The 23,942-nt window shown below is 45.0% G+C and overlaps 1 protein-coding gene across 14 annotated transcripts in view; it reads left to right on the forward strand.

Moving 5' to 3' along the window:
* TENM4 (teneurin transmembrane protein 4) overlaps positions 1-23,942 on the forward strand; it is a 2,920,333-nt gene that overhangs the window by 2,598,296 nt on the left and 298,095 nt on the right. The gene's annotated exons all lie outside the window — the stretch shown is intronic.

Raw genomic sequence — 23,942 nt, forward strand, 5'->3', positions numbered from 1 at the left:
CAAGAGTCAGACACTTAACCAACTGAGCCACCCCGGCCCCCTCATGATGTCCTTTTTCTCACCCACCTGATAAAGTCCAGTTTCTTGCTCAGGTCCCTTGCTCACATCAGACACTGACTTTGGTAAGAAAATGAGTTCACATACCATAGTGAATCCACAAGGCAGAGCCCATCCTGAGTGCCTGTGCTGTTTTAAGCCATGGGAATCCTGACATGAGTGAGATGTGTACAGTTAGAGAAAGAGTCCTGTGACAAGTGAGATCAGTGCAGGAGAGAAGGGAACTCTGGGACTTTGAGGGCCCTCAACCGGCCTGGAGTGGTCAGAGAGGCTTCTTGGAAGAGGCGATACTTGAAATGAGTCTCAAAGATAGGAGGACTGGCCAACGTATAAAATACTGTAGTAAGACAAAACTCATTGTGTCTACTTTTGAGGACATAGTGGCAGAGAAGCCAGGGTCACTGGGTTGATGGGAAGAAATTATCTTGGAAGCTATTCATTCTCCCCAGTCTCTCTCTCCAGCAGATTTTTGCAGGTCTGAATTCCCGTTTGTTTGTTTTTCCTAAGAGATGTTTGCATTAACTCCTAGTCCTGCATACCTCAAGGCATCAGGGAGTTAAATTCCTTTCGAATAGATTTCTTTAAAAGTGAGAAGTAAATGGATCACAATTTTCCAAATTTAGGGAAAATCCATAGCTGTCCCAGCTTAATAGCTTGGTATTATTGGATAATCAAACACAACCATTTTCTCAAAATAGAATAGGATTTCCCCTGCCCCCTCCTTTGCCCTTCCTAGCTGCCTACATAGGCAGCTGGAAGGGGAGCCAGTGTTTTGCCTGGGTCCAGGCCCACATTGCTCTTTTTATTCTAGACTGCATAATTGGCCCTTGCAGACAGAGGTTAATTTCCCACCGTGAATTCCCTACCAAAGTAGCATGGGCCCTGGGGGGTTGGGGGGGAACCAGAGGAGAAATTGCTTCCAGGTGCCACTTGGTCGCCTCCAATGGCTGTGAGCGAGGCCACGTGGGGAAGTGCAGGGAGCAAGGGCTCTGGAAGTATACGGACCGGCATTTGAGCTGAGTCATTTACCAGCCAGGTGCCCTAGGGCTGGTGGTCTGATCTCAAGCATTCAGTTTATTCGTTTGTAAAATAGGGATACACCATCCTATTAACCATGGTGAGAGAGATAACTAGCCTGGCACAGGCCTTGCTGTTCTGTGAACAGACATTCAGCAAATACCCCTGCCTCTTGGTTGCCAGGTTGAATCCTGTCACCATCTGCCGTCTTTCTTCTTCTGGGAACTCCCTCCCTCCCTCCCCGGGTGACCTACCTTCCAGATACTTCCTCTCCGTTAACAAGAGGTAATAATGAATACTTTTTTTTTTTTTTACCTCAAAAGAGATGTGAAGTTTAAATGAGAGAATGGACAGAGACATTTAAAAACTCTACATTTAGATATTCCACCAGCATGTCTTGGCAAGTCTCCACTGGCATTTTGGGGACGGCATTGTGAGCACCCCCGATCCCAGGGGATTAGGTACCACTACCAACCTCCTTAGTCATCATGACAACCAAGAACCACTTCCAACAACTCCAGCGGCGTGGGACACCCAACTCACACACACACACACACACACACACACACACACACACGCACACACACACACCCCATGCTGCATCTGAGAAACCACTGCCATGTGATGACTTGATCTCCCCTGTTCAGAGTGTATCATCTGTGTGTCCTGTGTCTTAAAAAGCATTACTATAGCACCAGTTTTCAGATGTGGAGCATTATTTTTAATGTATATCTGCTTTTTGATATCTTTTTTCTAATTATATAAGTAATACATGGTAGTGGAAAAAGTCAAACAATAGAGGCATGGGAGGGACACCTGGGTGGCTCAGTCCGTTAAGCATCTGACTCTTGATTTCAGCTCAGGTCACGATCACAGGGTCGTGGGATTGAGCCCCGCTTCAGGCTCTGTGCTGAGCATGGACCCTGCTTAAGATTCTCTCTCTCTTTCTCTCTTTCTCTCTGTTCCTCTCCCCTGCTCTCTCTCTCTCAAAAAAAAAAAAAAAAATAGAGACATGTGACAGTAAAAAAAAAAGAAAATAGAAGTCCTCAGTATTAACACTTTAAACGTTTATACTATTTTTATTATAAAAGTAATAAAGGCAGATGGTTAAAAATTCAAACAATGCTGAAGGATATAAAATGAAAGTAAGTAAAAGTCTTTACCATCAACCCCATTCTGTCATTAATAGTTTTATGTGTATCTTTCTAGAAAGCTCTGCACAGAATCATGTGTGTGTATACCTTTTTCGAACACAAGTGGAATGATGCATTCTATTTGCTATTCTACTAGGTGCTGTTGACTTGTTTTTTTCACTAAATAATATAGCTGGTAGATCTCCCCCTAGCAGCACGTTTAAATCTTCCTCATTCTTTTTAACAGCTTCAGAATATTCCGTGGAATAGAGGCCCTGGTTTTTCCCATGTCTTACTCTATTGCAAACAGTACTGCAAACAGTACTGTGAGGACCAGCTGCAAAGTGCTATTGCTGTCAGCTGTAATAAGAGGCTAGAGATTCAGCACAGGTGAGGGGACACACCCAGGTGACACCAGGCTGAGCAGGAGAGACGGGAAAGGCACATGACGGGAAGACCACACTTAAATCAGCCAGTCCTGTAACTCAGTGACCTTGAGCGGGCCTCTTTGGGCCATCGTTTCCTCAGCTACAAAATTAGGGGAAGTGGGACAAAATTACTTTTACATCTCTAACATATCTATGAGTCTAAAGCTGTGAAAATAAGTTCTAAAAATGAAACTGTGATCCAGTAAGGGAGGTGGGAGTGCAAAAGCATCATTTTTATCCGTTGCACTAGGCCACGGCTACGTTCGTTAAACACTGAAGCTTACAAGAGTGGGAGCATTTGGGGAGGGCCCTACCTGAGACAAGAGGACTGGAAAATCCCCTGTGCGGTCAGTGCAGAGGAACTGGGGCTCCTTAACCTGCAGCTGGGAAGACTAAGCTGTGATTTAATTACCCTCTGTGAATATATAGAAGGGCTTCTCTAAAGAGAGTTCTTAACACTTGTTCTTTATGTTCTTGGAAGATGACGCCAAAGGGAAGGAGCTGAGGTGAAAGCAGGAGAAATTTGTGTGGGATGGCAAGGGACTTATTTGATGATTACGAGTAAACAAAAAGTAGAAAAGCAAAAGTTCCTACCAAAGAATATTGTGTGAGTCTCTAACTCGGAATACATTTAAATATAGTTAAAGCATCCGCCTAGAGACAAGGACTGGGCCAAAAATATTTCCAGGTGCTCTCCCACCTCCTATGATTTTTCTAGTCTTTAAATGCTGAGTTCTGACAAAAATGTGACCTCTGGTTAATGTCAACAGAATCAGACAAATCTTGACACTAATGATTAACATCCTAATGAAGAGAGGTGCTGTCAAACACAACTGAACTATTGATGTGCTCTGGGGTCCGATAGGGCTAATTTATGAATAAACAAGTTATAAATTTTTATTTCTTCCTGGTGAGATTTGACATTATTCAGGCCTGTAACACTAAGGTTAAGAGGGTATAGCTAAAGTATGCAACGACTGAGAGCTGGGCCTTAGCTGTGTGGACAGAGCACAAAAATAAAAAGCTAAAGGGAGGGGCTCCAGGGTGGCTCAGTCAGTTAAGTGTGCAACTTCAGCTCAGGTCCTGATCTGTGCTGATAGCTCAGAGCCTGGAGCCTGCTTTGGATTCTGTGTCTCCCTCTTTCTCTGCCCTTCCCCCACTCGCACTCTGCCTCTCTCTCTCTCTCTCTGTCTCTCAAAAATGCATAAATGTTTAAAAAAATTTTTTTTTAAAAAGCTAAAGGGAATCGTAAAGACCAGAAAACAACTAAAACCCAGGCTATTATGTTGAGAAACAGCCATCTGAATCTTAGTCTTCAGGCAGGACAGAGATTATTGACTCTGTAGTTCCTTCACGATTTTAATTCATGTGTAAGGGCTGCTCATCATTTAATATGCATGGTCCTTCTCTTATATATTATTTTTCAATTGTAACAAATTACCCCCAAATTTAGCCACTTAAAATGGAAACAACATTTATTATATCACAGTATCTGTGGGTCAGGAAGTCATGAGCATCTTTGCTGGGTTGCCTGACTTGGTGTCTCAGCCAGGGTGACAGTCGTCTGAAGACTTGACTGGGGCTGGAGGATCTGCTCCCAAGATGCCATACTGATGCCAGCTGTTGGCAAGAGACCTCAGTGTCTCACCACAAGGACATTTCTATCACTGCTTGAGTGTCCTCACAAAGTAGCTGCTGGTTTTCCCCCAGAGCAAAAGATCTAAGCAAACCTAAGGAGAAAGCCACAGCGTCTTTTAGCACCTAGCCTGAGAAGTCACATTCTGTATTTCCGCATATCCCGTTGGTATCCCAGGCCAGCTTTACTGCGTGGGAGAGAATCACGCATCCAAGGGCGTGAACATCAGAAAGTGAACGTCAACAGGGGCCATCTTGGAGGCTGGCCCCCACAACTTACATGGAGGTTTCTTTTGTTGTCAGAGGTAATAGAACAGGTGTTGGAGATAGCCAGTCCGGGCCAAGTCCTGGCCCTATGGGGGTGAGTGTCCTGAGCCAAAGAACGTAACCTGTTTTCTCATCTATCAAATATACTGCCGACTTCACGGAGCTGCTATGAGGATTATGGGAGACTGAGTATAGGAGGTGCTTCACACAGTGCCTGTGATAGTAACTACTATCTTTATTATTTTGAGTACTTTCACTTCATCATTTTTCCATATTTGCATTTTTATTTGCCCCCCCTTAATAATTTTTTTGAGGACTAACATGCAGACCTTAAAGTGTTTACGTACACTTAAGTAGACAGCTCAGTGATCTTTTACGATGTGGCCATGTCTGTAGCCGTATCTCTGGTCAAGATAGAACACGTTTGCATCAAACCCAGAAGGTTCCTCCATGTGCCTACCCACCCTGAAACTACTACTACGGTGGCTTCTATCGATATTGTTTAGTTTTGCCTGCTTTTGAACTTCATGGAAATAATCACACGGCATATACTTGTATCTGGCTTCTCTTACCGTAAATGAATCTCTGAAAATCTGTGATGTTCATCACGTTGTTGCATTTACCGGTAGGTTTTTTCCGTTGCTGTGGAGCTTCCCATTATATTAATATACTATAATTTATTTATCAGTTCACCTGTTGATGGGATTTGCATTGTTTTGGACTCCTGTGAACAAAGCTGCTATGAACAGCACGGCTATTATGTTATCATCACCACAGAGCAGGCTAAGAATATGAAAGTATCCAGCTGGAATGCTTTATGATGATAGAGGCACGATGGAGAGGAAAGAATAAATTAGCTGTTGTTACTGCTGTTGTTATTATTATTCCTAGAATTTATTAAGACTTTTCTGCAGGCCACGCATTAGAATGTGTTTTATAGCCTTTTGCCTATTTCACTGCCTCAGAACCCATATGAGGAAATGTAATTTTACTTTCATTTGACAGGTGAGGAAGCTGAGCTCAGAGAGGCTAAGTGATTTGCTTAAGATCAAACGGACAGTAACCCAAAGAGCTGAGATACATTCTGCCCACCGACTCCAGAGCCCTTAGCCACTATGCCAGGGGCCAGGGGCCTGCATCCAAGTCCCTGATCCACTTACAGGTGACAGCTTCTCATGTAAGCTCCCCAAGCTACAGCCCCCTCATTTGAAACAGGAAGACCCTACCTGAGACCACAGAGAGATAAAACTTTTAGGAGAATGAGATATAAAATTACTTTGCTCAGCATCTGGAATGTGTTTGATTAATGTCAGTTTTCTTCCTTCTGAAAAATTATGTTTTACTGTTAGAGGTATTTTTTGAGTTTGAAAGTACTTTCAGAAATCTCCCTTCATTCCTTCCACACACAGCCAAATAAAAATTTCCTGGCAAACCCCAAATTTTATCCCATTTTGTCTGCCCCAACATCCCTGCATCTCCATTCCAAAAGGATGAGGAGGACAGAAGAAAAGAGGGATTTCTCTTAGCCTATCCAAAATGAAAATCAAATTTTCTGAAGGGATTGTATCCTTCTGTTACAGTCTGGAGGGAGGCTAGAGACCTGGAAGAAAAGAAAAGGCTCCGCCAAACGCAGAGGGTCTCCAGAGAGCACGTGGGAGGAACCTAGGGTGGCGCCCCTATTTTGTCTATACGTGCCTCTGAGCTGGCCCCCAGACCCAGAGGGAGCCTGGGGGGAATCTGATGACAGGAAAACAATTGAGGAAGTTGGCTGATCTTCCCTGAACCCAGAAGCCATAAAGAAAAAGACAGAGATGCAAAGTAAGCATTTCTGCAAGACAAGTAAAAACAACACAAGCGATGTCAAAGGAAACTGGAAAAATATTTGCGCTATATAAAATATATTAATTTTTGACATATGGAAAGTCTTACGATCAATGAATAGGAAACATGAACAACCAAATAAGAAAAAATGTGCAAAGACCTATATAGCCATTCATAGATACTTAAATATAAATATCTAATAAACATTAAAAAAATAGTCAAACTCTAATAAAGTCATGAATATTAAAATAACTTCAAGATATTTTACATCTACTGGATAAGCAAGGATCAAAAAGTTTCCAGTCTTTAGGGGCGCCTGGCTGGCTCAGTCGGGAGAGCATGTGACTCTTGATCTCAGGCTTGTGGGTTTGAGCTCCAGGTTGGGTGTAGAGATCACTTAAATTAAAAAGGCATGGGAGGTGTTGCCTGCGTGGCTCAGTCAGCTAAGCGTCTGACTTCAGCTCAGGTCATCGTCTCGTGGTACATGAGTTCCAGCCCCATATCAGTCTCTGTGCCGACAGCTCAGAGACTGGAGCCTGCTTCGGATTCTGTGTCTCCCTCTCTCTCTGCCCCTCCCCTGCTTGTACTCTGTCTCTCTCTGTCTCTCAAAATTGAATAAATGTTAAAAAAAAATTTTTTTTTAAAGGTTCCGAACTTTAAAAGCTTCCGTGTTTCAGCCACTGCCCTCATAACTGTTACTATTGTTGATATTAATGGCACACAACTAACTCCGTGGTCACCTTATCCTGGGACCTTAGGTTCATTCGGTCACTTCTCCAGTCCTCAGCTTTCTCATGTAGAAACCTACAGGTAGGGCTAGGAGAGCTTTGTTCCTTTTAAGCTTCACAGAGAAGTGATTAGGAGCTTAGGCTGTGGCAGGAGTGAGTCACCAGGGGCCACTGCCTAGCTCTCCCCTTCCCAGTAGGTTGTATGACCTTGGCCAAGTTGACCGACTGCTGTAAGTCCGAGTGTCCTCATCTCTAATGGGGGCCACAAAGGTCCCTACTTCATAAGATTGCCGGGAGGATTAAAATGGACTCCTGTCTATACACAGCTTGGTACAACGTCTAGCAAAGAGAAAGTCCCCAACAATGGCAGCTATTATCATCATTGCTGCTATTAACCAATCATCCTTCTCCCCTGAGTAAAAGTCCCCCGAGAGCAAAAGACTCAGCTATTTGGGCAGAAAGCCTGGGGACAATTTCTTTCAGAAAACCGAAGACTGATAGAAGGTAGTCATTTAACCTTCTGTGAACATTTCTCCTCTCCTCTACTAAATGGGGGTAATAAGGAGATATTCAGAGAGTTGCTATGAGGATTAAGTGGAAAAGCGTAAGTCAGACTTGCTAGTTTTCATTATTTGATCTCCAAGAGAGCTTAGGAGGCAACCCCCATGACCGTAGTAATTTTCAGTTAGACCCAGAGAAGTTCAATGACTTAATTTGGGTGGCGCATGATAGATAGTTGCTAACAGTTGCTGGGTCCTGCAGCCCCGGGAGTAGAGGCAGGCCCTGGATTCTACCAGAGGCCTGTCAAGGGTCTGAACCCTACCTCCCTCCAGCTCAGCTCTTTAGTAGCTCTTTACTACCTCTCCTCCAGACCTACCAGACTGGTAATACTCACAGTGCCCTTGAGCCTCTGCACATGCAGTTCTCTCTGCCCTACCAGACACTGAAACCAGCCCACGCCTGTGCACACACGTACACACACCACACACGATGCCTCTTTCATCTGGCCAACTTAGGCTTGTTTATCATTAGGCTTCTGCTTAAACACTACTTCCCGTAGGAATAGGTGTCACTGCACCCCAAAGCCTCATTAATTAAGGGCTCCCCACTCCCATAGCACTGTGGGGTAGTTGCCTCTTCTGGAAACTTCTCAAAGGCAGGCAGGACCCAAAATGATTCCCTACCATGACTCTACTGGGGTGCTGGCTGGAGTCCCCTGTAGGATCACTGAGAGAACTGAATGGCAGGATCTAGCTGGCAGGACGCTCCAGAGAGGGGCTTTGACCTTCTTCCCCAGGATGGCGGCACTCTCCTCCTCTGACTATGCCAGGGTCTTGTGACAAATTACACAGGACCAGCTACCCCTGCCAGCCTCGCAGACCACTGGACTCTGGACCTGGCACGTCGGAACATCCCAAATGCTTTCCTACCCTGCAGGCACCTCTCTCCTCCCTCACTTACCCACCCACGTGAAATCTGGGGCAAGTGCAATCTGTGTGTGCTAGCATTCTAGTCAGGGGGATGCTGCTCGAGATGCTGAATGGTTTCACCTCCAAAATGGAGACTCTTTTCCCTCCAGAGAAACAAAAATAGCCAACATCCTTCTTTCTTTTCCAGTCCAGTGCCCTCAGTCAGGGTGACCAGCCTTCATGGACAGCCCTAGAGATAGAACCTTTTCATTAACTGCTTGTGTTGATTTCTGGTTCCATTCCTGAGGTCCAGTTTCCCACCACAATGCCACTGATCTTGGCATGGCTGCAAAAACATGGGTACAGTCCACTCACTTGGGTTCAATCTGCCCCTCCTCTTGAGGACTGAATAAGATCAATCTTTCTGGAGTTCACTTTCTTTTTTTATTTATTATTTTTTTATTATTTAAAAAAAAATTTTTAACGTTTATTTATTTTTGAGACAGAGAGAGACAGCATGAATGGGGGAGGGTCAGAGAGAGGGAGACACAGAATCTGAAACAGGTTCCAGGCTCTGAGCTGTCAGCACAGAGCCCGATGCGGGGCTTGAACTCACGGACCACGAGATCATGACCTGAGCCGAAGTTGGCCGCTCAACTGACTGAGCCACCCAGGCGCCCCTGGAGTTCATTTTCTTTATCAGTAAAATGATAACAATAGTATCTACATCATAGGGTGTCACAAGGACTAGAAGTGATGATATATGCAAAGGCTCCTTTTATATAAATGACCATCAGCTGAAGAAACCCCATGCTGGCAAGACAGGGTGGCAAGGTAGATGGAGTATGGGCTCTGGAGTCACACCCTAGGGTTCGGGTTAGGGTTTGTGGCTTTGTGATTTACTACCTGTGGACCTTGAGTAAGTCACTTGGCCTCTTTTTGTCTCAACTTATTCACGTGTAAAAGGGGACTTCTATATTATAAGCTCCACAAGGATAGTGTTATAGGTTGACTTGTGTCCCCCCCAAAAAAGGGATATTTTCAGGGCCTAACCCCCAGTACCTCAGAATGCGACCACATATGGAAATGGGGTTGTTACAGACATAATTAGTCAAGACGAGGTCATGCTGGAGTAGAGCGGGTCCCAAATCCAGTCTAACTGGTGCCCTTACCAGAAGACAGCCCTGCGAAGATAGAGACACATGTGGGAGAAGGCCATGTGACAACAAAGGCAGAGATTGGAGTGGACAGCCACAAGCCAGGGAATGCCAAGGATTGCCAGCCAACTGCCCAAAGCTAGGAAGAAGCACAGAATGACTCCTCTACAGGTTTCAGAGGGAGCACCATTACCCCCCTCCCCCGACACCTTGATTTTGACTTCCAGCCTCCAGAACTGCGAGATGATAAATTTCTGTTGTTTTAAGATAGTCCATGGTGCTCAGTCATGGCAGCCTTTGGAAACCAATACAGACAGGAACTTTACCCGGTGGTGTTTCTGCTGTGTCCCCAGCACCTAGCAGGGGGCCTGACGTGCAGTAGCCCCACAGTTATTTGCTGAGTGGGTGAATATGGTGTTTGCTGTAAGAGTTTTATTGGAAAGTGTTCGCAAGGTGCTCAGCACAGTGCATGACACACAGAGGTATTTGATAAATGTTTATTCCTTCCCCTTCTCTTCTCATCCCCAAGGCTCATTTCTGCACAGACTGTGTTTGGGGCTAAAAACAAGCGTGTCTTTCTTCTAATCTTTGCCTAAAGCCTCCTAAAGGGCTCCCAGATTTGAGAACAGACTTCTGGGGAAATTCTCCATCTGAGGGAGACCCGGTCACTTGGGGACAAGATTTGGGCAGACATTTCTCCACTTGTCCATTCTCCCCCTGCACCCCATTGATTTTTTTTTCAAGGTTTTTTGAGATTGCTTTCCTTGATTTTTTTTTTTTTTTTTTTTTTAAGATTTCCTGGAGTGAGAGTAGAGGAATTTCCGGAAAGCTTGGCCCTTACTATGTTTGTGCTTTCAAAAAAGTTTCAAAAAGCTTTGTAGAAATCTAATGGGAGCAGAGGCTTTGGCACAATGAGTACACTCAGTGAAAGCTATTTAGAACCAGGGCGTTTACAGGGAGAAACTAGGTAAGGAAAATGCTTCTCAATATGTGCTCACTATACATGTACAGCATAGGGTTTTCTGTTATTTTTTAAAATTGTTTTGTTAAAATATAACAGATAGCAAACTGCACAAATGGTAAGTAAACAACTCTGGCTTTATTTTATATGGGTGGTTTTTTTCCTGGTTAATTTTTGCCCGGTTCATTGCTTATACTCATCTTGATTTCCCCTTTGAGTCTGAGTTCTACACTCACTGGCTCTGTGGCCTTGAGCATACTGTCTATAGCTTCTTTAAGAGATCAGGAAAGTAAACCCTTGGATTTACAAACGCACATGCTTGTGTTTATTATCATTATTCATTTGGATGATTTTAGTGGCATAGGGTGGGCTTAGGGTCCACCAGAACAAGGTCCAGAATTCAGCCTCTTAACTGCCCCAGCTAGGCGATCCTGAGCAGGCTCTCCAGAGCCTCAGAGCTTGGGGAAACCTAACGCCTTTGCAGGGGGTTGTGAGGATCGAGATGATGTATGTAGGGGACACAGAGTAGGCACCAAATTACTATCAGTTGCCTCCCCTCCCTCCAGCAAGCAGGCTCTTCTTCCTCCATAGCGCCCCACCTCTCACCTCTCTCCTCTGTACTTAATACCGCCACCATCCCCCATCACCTCTCCTCTGTACTTAATACCGCCACAATCCACCATATTGAAGTAGAGGTGAAGCTTGACAGGTTATGCTCTGCCTTTGTCTTGGGGTCTGCAGTTTTGCAGCCGTGTAAAAGGAGTTGGGGAGGGAAATATATAGAAGAAGTTATATATATATACATATATATGTATATATACATATATATACATATACATATGTATATATATGTATATATATATACATATACATATATATACATATATATACATATATATATATATACATATACATACATATATATGTATATATATATGTATATATACATATATATATATTTATATTTGAACCCAAGAAGTAATAAATGACTTTGAAAACAGCTGTTTGAAAGCATTTCTTAATCAAATCTCAGTGCAAAAGTGCAAAGCTTGAGCCCTTCTGTCGAACAGAGCACTCTGTGACCACAGATTGCTCCAGGCCTGCCATAAATTTCAGTGCCTCCTTGCTCATGTTCACCAGCAGACTTGACAGGCTTAGATAATCCAGCTTGCCCTGTGTCCCCCTCTCCCCCACATCCCACAGAAAGTGGCGTCTCTGTCTGGCCTGATCTGAGCCCCCGGAGGCCTTGGATGGACCATCTTAAACCCCTTTGGACCAAGCCCTGGGAAAGGTTCAAAGAACCTTTGAGAAACCTGGGGTTGCAGCTGGAAGTTGGGGTTCTAGGAAGTCTCCCATTTCCCCTGCCCTCCTCCCCCAACATCCCTGACCTCTCCTCCCCCTCCGCTGGCACGTCTGCCTCCCGCACACGAAATAATGTATCTCTGTTTCTTCTACCCATGCAACCAGGCTCCCTTCCAGGGGAAGGGCTGGTTTTGGCTCTGGCCTCACGTGGAGAGGCCGACCGGTGTACATCTGTGGTGGGCAATGAAAGGGAGGTGGGGGACGGCTACCAGTGTTGAGCTGTGTGCTCAGTCTGCTGTGTTCCAGGCCCATCATAGGCCCCAGACACGCATGCTCTTACTCACTCACGCTCCACAAGACCCCTGGGAGCTAGGCTCGGATCCTGAAGATCCCAGCCCTCTAAAAGGTGAAGCAGCCCGCCCCAAATCACAATAACCAGTTTTAAATCCAGATCTCACTTGATGCCCCTCCCCAAAGTTGCAGTCCCACTTAGCCCCTTACCACTCGTATGGCCCTGCACAAGTCACAGCACCTCTCTTAGCCTCAGGTTTTCTGTCTGTAAAATGGGGTTGATGGTCATAACCTCACTTGAATGTAGAAAGGATAAAATAAGATCGCGGATGTGAAAATCTTGTGTAAAGTATAGAGTAAATACTATTCACGCGTAGGTATTGTTTTTACTTACTAATAAAAACTGATTAGCTCAATCAGTTAAAATCGACTCCAGTATGTTCTGGGTACCAACGATAGATGAAATCACTGTGTGGGCCATGGACATATGGATACAAATAAGACCAGTCCCTGTCCTCCGAGAACTCACTAAGAAACACATAGGCACAGTGGCCTGCAGTGTTGCACATCTGTCTTCTGGCCCCTGGCAGCCTCTCAAGGCTCACTTCCTGGCACTCTCCTCCTTAGGCCTCTCCACCCATACGGGCATCCCTCGCTTTTCACAAGTTCTCATTATACCACCTCGCTTTTATGAAACACCTATGTTAGTACCTGTTTTCATTCACTGAACAGGATCCGAAGAGGACTTTCACTTTTACAGAAAAAGGCTAAAAGCCAAATTATGCCCAGAGCTTGTTTTGTAGTGAGCCATTATATAGGCAGCACGCACCCAGAGCAGCGAGGGCGGCCCCACCGAGCTCCTTCCCCGGGAACTACACACAGCAGCTCAGCATCAAGCGGCCGGAGCTTTGAACTGTGTCTGTGAGCATCTGTGCTTTCTCTCGATTGATTTTGTGCAGCCATTAGCAAGACATGTCCTAAGGTATCAGAAAAGCCTAAGAGAGGTTAGTTTGGGGGTCTGGGAATGCTCAAAAACTTTTCCATGTAAATTAATGGTAATTGCTTCTTGCCTTTATGCAGTTTCAGCTTGCAAAAGGCTCCATAGGAAGGCACTGCGTTCAGGTTGGGGCCGGGGGAGAGACGTGATGGCCTGCTTCCTCGCCACCCCCTCAGTTGCTAGGTCCTCTGTCTGGAAAGCTCTTCCCCCAGATGTTTGTGTGGCTCACTCCTTCACTTATTTCACGTGTCTACTTAAATATCGCCTCCTCAGAGAGGCCTTCCTTCCCTGACTATCCTACCTGAAGTAGCACACCCATCCCATCACTCCACACCTCTCATTGTACTTAACTTTGCTTCACGGCATCTATCACCAGTTGATCTTGTTCTGTATGATTCTTTGTTCACTTGTTGATTTTTCTCCTCTACTGAAATGTAAGCTTGTGAGGACAAGACTTTGTCCCCCAGGCCTAGATGCTTAGAACAGCGCCTCGCACAGGGTAGGCACAAAACAAATATTTGATGAAAGAATCAATGCCTACTCGTAGACACTAAAAAGATGAATAGCTCAATTTAAAAATGAGGATTGGATGGGGCGCCTGGGTGGCGCAGTCGGTTAAGCGTCCGACTTCAGCCAGGTCACGATCTCGCGGTCCGTGAGTTCGAGCCCCGCGTCAGGCTCTGGGCCGATGGCTCGGAGCCTGGAGCCTGTTTCCGATTCTGTGTCTCCCTCTGTCTCTGCCCCTCCCCCGTTCATGCTCTGTCTCTCTCTGTCCCAAAAATAAATAAAAAATGTTGAAAAAAAAAAATTTTAAAAATGAGGATTGGAATAGGTATTTCTCTGGGAAGATACACAAATGGCCAATAAGCACATGAGAGGGTGCTCAACGTCATTAGCCATCGGGAAATGCAAATCAAAACCACCTGAGCTGACTCTTCATACCCACTAGAATGGCTGTTATCAAAAAGACACACGATAAAAAGTGTTGGCACAGATGTGTAGGAATCGGGGCTTTGAGACACTGCTGGTGGGGATGGAAAATGGTGGAGCCACTGGAAACCAGTCCAACAGTTCTTGAAAGTGTTGAGCAGAGTTACTTTGATCCAGCATTTCCACTCCTAGGTATACACCCAAGAGAAATGAAAACGCATGTCCACCCAAAAATGTGTACACAGATGCTTGTAGCAGTTTATTCAGAATAGTTGGAAGGTAGAAACAACCCAAGTGGCCATCAGCTGATGATCAAATAAACGCAATGTCCGTACAACACAATGTCATTCGGCAATAAAATGACATGACGTTCTGATCCATCTTACAACATGGATGAACCTCAGAAACATCATGTTAAATGAAAGAAGCCAGCCACAAAAGAGCACATGTCCTGAGTCCTTGTACATGAAATGCCCAGAATGGGTGAATCCATAGACATAGAAAGTAGATTAGTGATTGTCCAGGGCTGCGAGGGTTTGGAGGGAAATGGGGAGTGACTGATGATACGGATGGGCTTTTTTTTTGGGGGGGGGGGAATGAAAATATTCTAAAATTGACTGTGGTAAAATAAATAAATAGATAGGTAGATAGACAGACTGGTGACGGTTGCACTACTCTGTGAATATATTAAAAATAATTGAATGATATGCTTTAAATGGGTGACTTGTATGGTATGTGAACTATAACTCAATAAAGCTGTTATTACCCCCCAAAATCAATGAATGTCCTCATTTATTTATTTGGAGAGAGAAAGAGAGCAAGTAGGGGAGGGGCAGAGAGAGGGAAAGATAGAATCCCAAGCAAGCTTCCCACTGCTAACACAGTCCAATGCAGGGCTTAAACTCACAAACCATGAGATCATGACCTGAGCCAAGGTCAAGAGTTGGATGCTCAACCGACTGAGCCACGCAGGCACCTCAATGAATGTCCTCATTTAATACACCTGTAATCAAACAAGCAGCACAGCTAGCTGGCCATCCCTGAGTGAAGACCAGAGACCTAAAGAGCTCCCTTCTCAGTGTCGAGGTGGAAGGTACTCCAGGATCTGGGTGTCCCCCCACAAACAGGTGAAAGCAAAGCTCCTTTCTTGGTAAATGCGTAAAAAAAAATGGCCCTGAGAAACCTGTGAGGAGGAGGGATGGAGATCAAATGAGCTGAGCCTGAGAAATTTACTGCCTCCTGTTTTCCAGAGACCATTTTCCCAGCATAAGTCACAGAGACAGATGGCCCCAGACCTGCTTCTGAAAATAACCACTGTTGATGAGAAAAGAGGAGAGTTGACTTAGTGGGAGCTGCCCAGCAAGGGGAGTAAGACCCACTAGATTTAATAGGCTGGAAAAGAAGGCGAATCTGGGCCCAGGAGGCTATGGCTGTGCAGTGCTCCACATACTGGGGACCCAAACCAGAAGCCGTGGTCTTTGCTACCTTCCTGTCGGTGTGTTTCCTTCTCTTTACAATAACTTCTATTTTTTTAATCTCATTATCACATTTCCTCCTTGAAAAAATTAGAAAGTACGGAAAAATTATAAAAAACAAATGCATTCATGATTTTACTGCCTTAAGGTGACAGGTGTCAACATTTCTGTACAAACTGCACACACACACACTTAAATGTCAGAATTACTTTTTATACAGTTTTGCATCATAGTTTTTTATATCCAATTTCACATGTCCCGAAGTGTTCTTTACAACCATGGCTTATAACGTCTGTGTATTAACATTGTACTGCTGTGCCTTAATTTACATAATTAGGCACTTTTAACATTAAAGATGTTTTTCCTTTCTAGCATTTTTTTATTTTACTTCTCACTATTACAAATGATGTTGTGATGAATATTCTTTTTAGAAAATCTTTTGAAAAGTCACAATTATGTTCTTGGGTAACTTGCTAGAAGTATAACTGCTCAGTTAAGAGGTTTTCACATTTTTTTTTAATTTTTTTTTTTGAGAGAGAGAGAAAGAGAGAGCAAGCATGAACTGAGCAGGGAAGCAACAGAGGGAGAGGAAGAGAGAGAATCCCAATCAGGCTCCATGCCCAGTGTGGAGCCCGATGAGGGGCTTGATCTCACAACTGTGAGATCATGACCGTGAGATCACGACCTGAGCCAAAATCAGCAGTCAGACAGTTAACTGACTGAGCCACCCAGGTGCCCCAAAGGTTTTCACATTTTAAAAATCAGTTTATATAAAATCATACTACCCATATCAGGGCATAAAATCTTATTTGTATTTAAAATCAACATCTGTCTTAGCACTTGCTAGGTGCCTGGCATTTTCACATTTATTATTTCATTTTCTCCTGAAGTTTGGTTTGGTTTTGAGAGAGAGAGAGAGAGAGAGCGCTCACACGAGCTTGGGTAGACGGGCAGAGGGAGAGAGAGAATCCCAAGCAGGCTCCCCGCTCAGCACAGAGCCCGACGCAGGGCTCGATCCCACAACCCCGGGATCATGACCTGGGCCAAAATCAAGAGTTAGAAGCTCAACTGACCGAGCCACCCACATGCCCCTCTCCTGAAATTTTAAAAATAATTTTAGAAGTAGAAGAAGAACTGTATGTGCTCATTGTACAAAAATGTGAAGGTATAAAATCATATTTAAAAAATGAAAAACTGCCCATATCGTTGATAACCACTGTGAAAGGTTTTTTCAGCCAATCCTTTTTCCAATCCATTCCTACAAATTTATTCATCCTGTAAACACCTTATGAGCATTCGCCCTGCTGAAGGAACCTCACTTGCCATTGGAACTGAGATCGTTTCTATCCTGCCTTCTTTTTATAGTCTCCTTTCCTCCTCAGAACATCCCCTGGAGGTAGGTACTACAGCTACTCCTACAGAAGAACCTTAGAGTGTGCTAGTCTGGCTCGCTGATGGGGAAAGCGAGGGCCAGAGCTGTCAGAGGACTTGACCATTGTCCCGAGGCACATCGTTGACCTGCACCCAGATCTCTTGGCCCTTAGTCTAGGCAGCAGACTACAGCCTCTGATGTGGAACTGAATCCATACTGCCCTGAAACAGGGTAGCCATCTAATTAACTGTCCACATCAGACATTTTTAGAGTAAAGGCGGGGCACTCTTGTTAATTAATGCAGAATACCAGATGCAAATTGAGGCTGACACTGACAAACAGAATGTGGGGTCTCTGTAGCTCTCTGGCTTGGGGTTTCCTGCACTTTGAAATCCTTCACAGCAGTGGGCTTCAGTCCATTTCACATAACTATGGGAACCAGTTCTGCAAAGCTTTTCTGAGCTGAGACTCTGATCTAGGCCAGGACACAGAGGTGAGCAGCCTACCATCCTGTCAGGCAAGCGAGGCTATTGAAGCAGTAGATGGGAATGTCCCTCACTTGAGTCAGGACATGCTGCCCTGTGGTGAAACTTCTGATCTTCCAGGAGCCCCAAACCTTCTGTCAGAAGGAGATCCCAGTTTTCCATCCTCTGCTCAGAACCAAGAAGGATTTTACTTACTCCCTGAAGCAATTGGCTGCTCCGTTAAAAGGACATAGAGGCGACGTTGGAGCATGAGAAGAGAAGGAACGCACTTGGTGTTAAGGGAAGGGACTAGAGTTTTCTAGAACGGAACCTTCACAGGAGGGGTGAATCTGTCAGCTCACGGCTGCACAAGGTGACATACCTGTGAGAAAGTGCCCTCCCTGCAGCACACAGCCAGTGCTCTGGCTTTTCCGATGGGACTCACACTTTGCCTCTGTCAGTCGGCTGCGATTCACCCTGTCATAGTCGGTTTAGATTAATAAGATTCTCTTTGGGTGTTTGTTTGTTTACTTATTTTTTAAAGAGAATGAGCAGGGGAGAAGAGTGGAGGAGGAGGAGGAGGAGGAGGAGGAGGAGGAGGAGGAGACAGAGAGAGAGAGAAGAGAGAGAATCTTAAGTAAGCTCCATGCTTAGCACAGAGCCCTATGCAGGGATGGATCCCACAGCCCTGGGATCATGGCCTGAGCCAAAATCAAGAGGCGTACATTCAACCAACTCAGCCACCCAGGCTCCCGCCTCCGTTTGGGTGTTTAGAATCTAGGCTTTCTCAAGACTGCTGAGAAAAGTGTAAAAACGTGCATTTTGTTAACGGTCTTTCTTTACTTGTCAGAGTAATAAATTTGTCCATCAGCTGGGCCCTTCACACTTCAGCCTCCTGGCATACTCTAGAGACACGCTCGGAATCCAGAATGCTAAAACGACCTTCCTTGAGAATATCCTATCCTAGCTATAGGTTACGTTTCAAATGCTCCCATGATTCACACAAAGATGTGAGTAACTGAAATTGTCCTTTCTGCAGATCTCAGGATTCCCTTGTCCTGTGTTCTTTTCATAGATCACGGCTGCCTCCTTAACACTTTCCTCTTTTCATGACATTGACAAGTAATCCACATTGATAAAGGTGTCATTGGCACGCTTGCAGATCTGTTATCATTTACTGCACAAAACCACCCTGCTCTTACTGTAGATTACAGCTGGCGGAATGGCAGAGGAAATCAGTGTTGGCTGAGCCCCTTCCATGAGACTGCTGGGCTCCTTAGAAGCATCATAGCATCAATCTCCCCAGCAACCCTTTGCAGTGGGTATAAGCGCTCCATTTTTAAAGGGGAAAACAGAGACTAAGAGAAGTAACGTGACTTACCCAAGGTCACACAGCCGCTGTAAAACCGGATTCTGATCCCTGGTTTACACAACAGGAAGCCTGTGGTCATTTTGCTTTAGATGTGTTTCAGTTGATAGACAAGAGCTTCCCTTTCCCTACCCGAAATTGGGCCTGATAAATTTCATTCACGCCACTCAGGGAACAGCACTGCAGCTACGAGTTCTTACCCAGCTCCTGTGACCACAGACAAATTACTTCACCTCTCTAAGCCTTGAAAATGGGGTTGAATTTTCCTACTGACAGGTTTGATGTGAGGAAGAGATCTCATAAAGCACCTGACTGGGTTCCTGGATTCCAGAAGGAGCTCTGAGAATGTTTGTTCCTGGCCCTGCCTCACCCTCCACCTCGACCATATGGGTGTCTGCACTCTCACTTTGTGGCTCTTTCTCCCTCCTCATCCACAATAAGCTAGAACTAGGCTCACAGAGACATTCTCTCAGGAAACATGGATGACTCGCCTCCACCTTTCACTGGCCCCCTTCATTGTTGGAGTGAGGTGTAGGGAGATTCACACCCATCATCCCATCTCATTTTGCCATGAACACTGTGGAAAATTCTACAATACCAGGTTCCCTTCAAGCTGATGATCAGGGTACATGGGAAGGTAACCCTAAACTCCAGTCCCATCATCCCTTGGCATCAGGCATGTATTATTTGCCTATATAAACATGCATCTGTCCCCTACCTCCACCCCCAGAGGCAATCACGGGGACTTCCATCCTGGCTGAGGTGAGCCATTTAGAAAGGAAATCTAAGTGGCTGAGCAGATGCCTTAAGTTTAAAGAGCAGATCTTTGTAAAGCACAGCCCTGGTCTTGTCATCTTCTGACTTTAAAAGCTTCCATGACTCCCAGTTAAGGTCTGGCTTCCTTTTCTTTGTGTTCAAGGCCTAAACCTACTGTTGTTTCTCACTGTTATCTTTATATATACCCTTTGCACCATAATCAAGTTACTCTCCTTCCCTTCTACCTTCTTCCCATTGCCTCTTCATGTAACAAGTTTTTACTGGTGTTTTCTATGCACTGGACACTGTGCTAGGCACTGGGAAATATGATAATGGGCAAGCCAGGCAGGCCAGTGGGCAACACAGAAAGTAAACACCGCAGAGCAGGAAGTGTTGGAACAGAGAAAGTACAGGGAGCTGTGTGGGGATGCAGCAGGGATGCCAAACCCAGGCCTGAGGCATCAGGAAACCTTCCCGGGGGAGGTGACATGAGGGTAGGCCTAAGGATGAGTGGGAGCTAGTGACACAGGGTGGTAGTGATGGGGAAAAGGGAAGAGTAAAGTATGTGTGCAGGGAGAAGAAAGAGAATGTACAAAACTGTGTTCCGGGGAGTGCCATTCAAACAGATTCGCTGCAAATGATGCCCTGAAGTTGTGCAACTCCTCAAACTTGGACAAAAGGTAGAGGCGTGCATCCATGGAAATGAGAGCAGGCCAACACGGCTCTGCAAGACTCGGCAGACTTGGTGAGAAGTTCATGGTAGCACATGAGACTTAAGAAGCAAAGGGGGGATGGGCAGGCTGCTGGAGACCTGGCGAAGAATGAGGCCCTAGGCCCTCTGCCATTCTTCCCTATGCCGTGGGTTCCCATCCCCTGATCTCTCCTTCTCTTCCCACCGGAACTCTCTGGAGCTCCAGAAAGCCTTTCACCTTTCCTCCAGATGAAGTGTGTATCCTGATTATGCACTGGGCTGTCTTCTGTTCTGACAGGTCCCCAGTGCCTTGCATAGAACTCTGTGTGACTGTCTCCCCTCCCGCCAGTTCTTTTGGGACCATGTCTCTCACTGTTTGTATCCCCCTCACCTTCTAGCCTAGTCAGTGGGTATTTAGGAAGGGTTTGTGGAATGAAGCAGTATTTGCCATACTCTGCAATCCCGCACTGCTCTTATGAGAGCCTAGTGCCCTCACTCTCTATATACATATTTATACATAGAGCCTCTAATGCTTATTAGGTGCTTACTGGCTGCCACGCTGTTCTCAACGTGTTCCTTGTCTGGACTCCTTTAATCCTCAAAGCAACCCTGTGAAATAGATGTTCGTTTTTTAGTTTATCGTTTAATCTCCTTTATATAGATGAGGAAATTGAGGTACAAAGGGTAAAGTGATTTGCCCAAGGTCACTACTACTGAGCTAACAAGTAGTATAGCTAGAATTCAAATGGAGGATCTGGCTCCAGAGCCCAAACTCTTAATATCACCCTGCTTTGCTTCTGTAGTTGCCAAATTTGTACAGCAATGCATTTTATTATATGTGTTTCAAGCACTAATGTACTATATATATTACAAAATATATACAAAATAGATATTAGAAAAGGGGATTAAAATAAATATTTCTTTTTTTAATGTTTATTTTATTTTTGAGAGAGAGAGCATGAGCAGGGGAGGGGCAGAGAGAGAGACACACACAGAATCCAAAGCAGGCTACAGGCTCTGAGCTGTCAGAGCCCAATGCAGGGCTCAAATCCATGGACTGCGAGATCATGACCTGAGCCAAAGTTGGGCACTTAACCAATGAGCCACCCAGCCGCCCCCCATAAAATAAATATTTCTATATTTTCTTGTGCCCAGGGGGTGGTTCTGTGTACCCTACTTTGGGACCACATGAATTAGAAGAAGCTGATGCGTACGAGGAAGGGAATTAACATGTTTCCAATGATATCTATACTTCACAGAAACATCATGAGTTATTGTACACCTACTAAGGGCCTGGCACTTTGTTAGGTGCTTTGAGTGTTAGGTTATGAATATTCAGAGCAATGCTAAGACCCGCGGTGAGGGAGACCTGGAGGTTGGATGGAAGGCAGAAGAAACAGGCATGAGGCCCAGAAGGGCACTGTGTTGTTCCCAGCCTTGGGTCTCTGAAGTTTGTGATGGAACAATTTACTTAGTTCTGGAACTATTTATTTCATAAAGCCTGACAGATGTACTTAGGAAGAGGCTGTAACTAGCCCCCCTAGAACAACATATCGTGTTTCTTAACTTTTTTTTTTAAATTTTTTTTTTTTCAACGTTTTTTAATTTATTTTTGGGACAGAGAGAGACAGAGCATGAACGGGGGAGGGGCAGAGAGAGAGGGGCACAGAATCGGAAACAGGCTCCAGGCTCCGAGCCATCAGCCCAGAGCCTGACGCGGGGCTCGAACTCACGGACCGCGAGATCGTGACCTGGCTGAAGTCGGACGCTTAACCGACTGCGCCACCCAGGCGCCCCTCGTGTTTCTTAACTTTTGTCTGAAATTCTAACAACTCAGCATGGTATGATACCGGCTATCCCGAGCTCATCAGAAGCTCTGATTGGAGATTATAAGATGTCTTTGACTAATAAAAGAGGAGGAAATGAATGTATATTTGCTTAATAAATGCAGCCTGCTAGATAAAATCTTTCCAAAACTGGGACAGCAAAGGAAGCAGAATCATGAATGAGGTTCTTGGTGCCGGGGGACGGGCGGCAGGGGGGCGGGGTTGGCTGGGGTGGGGGGATTCATTCAATTGAATGAGCATTTGGTGAGCACTGACCCTGGGCTCCTACTTGCTCATGCATACTGTGTGCTCAGATATGGTATCCTTAGTCCTCACAACAACTGTGAAAGGGGAGAGGTACCCAGCTTGCAAACAAGAAATTGGAAGTCATTTTCCCAAGATCAGACAGCTAATAGGAGGCTAGGTCATGAAGGATACCCCGATTCTGTTGAACTCCACAACCTACTCCAAGAATGTACCATTCCCCAAGAATATGCCCTATACTTTTATGTGGGAGATAACTACAGATAACTGCAAATACAGTAGGGCAAATGTGATACCAGAACTCAAGTCAAGGCTGGATCAAGTCAAGGCTGATCACCTTAGCCTGCTGTGTAGTAAGTGGTGCCAGCGAAGGTTCTCACAAGGTGAATTGGGAATCCTTGGTTTGGATGATTTTGAAGAGAATCCTAGCCTGGATGTTTTAGGTAAAGAAACCAGAACACAGAGCCATTCAGAGGGTGCACCATGGTCATTGATCCCGGCTATCTCAACTGCTCTTACTAAATTTCTACCATGAACCAGATGGTGTATAGAGCACATCTGTAAAATGTCATCAGACGTGGTTAGGCTCAGGGTTTGACATAAGAGTCATGAAAACTACAGAATCCTGCAGGATTTGGTGGCTGTGACCTGAGAGAGCTTCTCTTGGTAGACCACAAAAAGCTTCCCCTCCCCCCAACAATTAGCTGGTCTCTGTGCCACCTCTCCCTTAAAGCTCTGCCAGATTTTATGATGACTTGTCCGGGCTACGTTATGTTTCCTAAGGTTCAGCCTCTTTGCAAAGCTGGGTAGATCGGATTATGTTTTAAGGCTTCTCTCAGTCAAGGTGGAAGAAAAGAAGCAGCCCTTGCCGTCAAGTGGATGCATTGTCTTGTACTGTATACTGTTATCTGTCTGTGCTTATGTTCCCTCTCTTGTGGACGATGTACTGCACATGTCTGAAGGCCAGCCACAGGTAGAACTGCAAATTGCCTGATCTCAAAGCTCTTTTCCCAGGCCATCACCTTCTCCTTCTGAAGAGTTGGGAATGTGCTCACAAAACTGGGGTTTTAGAATCTTACAACCCTGACATGTTAGAAACTTGGAGTCAAAATACACTGACTCAGTGTATCTTGGAACTCATAGAATATTAGTGCCCTAAAATTATAGAATTATCTTATCTGAGATGGTTAGAACTTGAGGATCCTAATATGTTAGACACCTGCAACTCTCCCATCCAGCAAATATTTCATTAGTGCCTACTGCATGCCAGGCGCTATGCTAGACTCCAGGGATAAAGAAGTGAAAAAGACTGCTAATGCTCTTGCTCTCAGGGAGTTTGCAGAAAATGGCAGGATTTAAGAATCTTAAAATGTCAGATTCTTAGAAAAAGTAAAATAGTGTGTTAAAATCTTAGAATGCCAGCGGTGGAGGCAGCCCGAGGTCATTCACTTCGGCTCTATCTTTTATGAGACCCAGAGCCTTTTCCAGGCATGTCCGATTAAAAAAAACTCACTAATGAGAACATCGTTTCACTTGAGTGACATCACAGAATGGCCAGCTTGCAGGAACTCAGCGATCACCCAGTGTGGCTG

Source organism: Neofelis nebulosa, chromosome 10 (genome assembly GCF_028018385.1).
Source record: "Neofelis nebulosa isolate mNeoNeb1 chromosome 10, mNeoNeb1.pri, whole genome shotgun sequence".
In the NCBI taxonomy this organism is placed as follows: domain Eukaryota; kingdom Metazoa; phylum Chordata; class Mammalia; order Carnivora; family Felidae; genus Neofelis; species Neofelis nebulosa.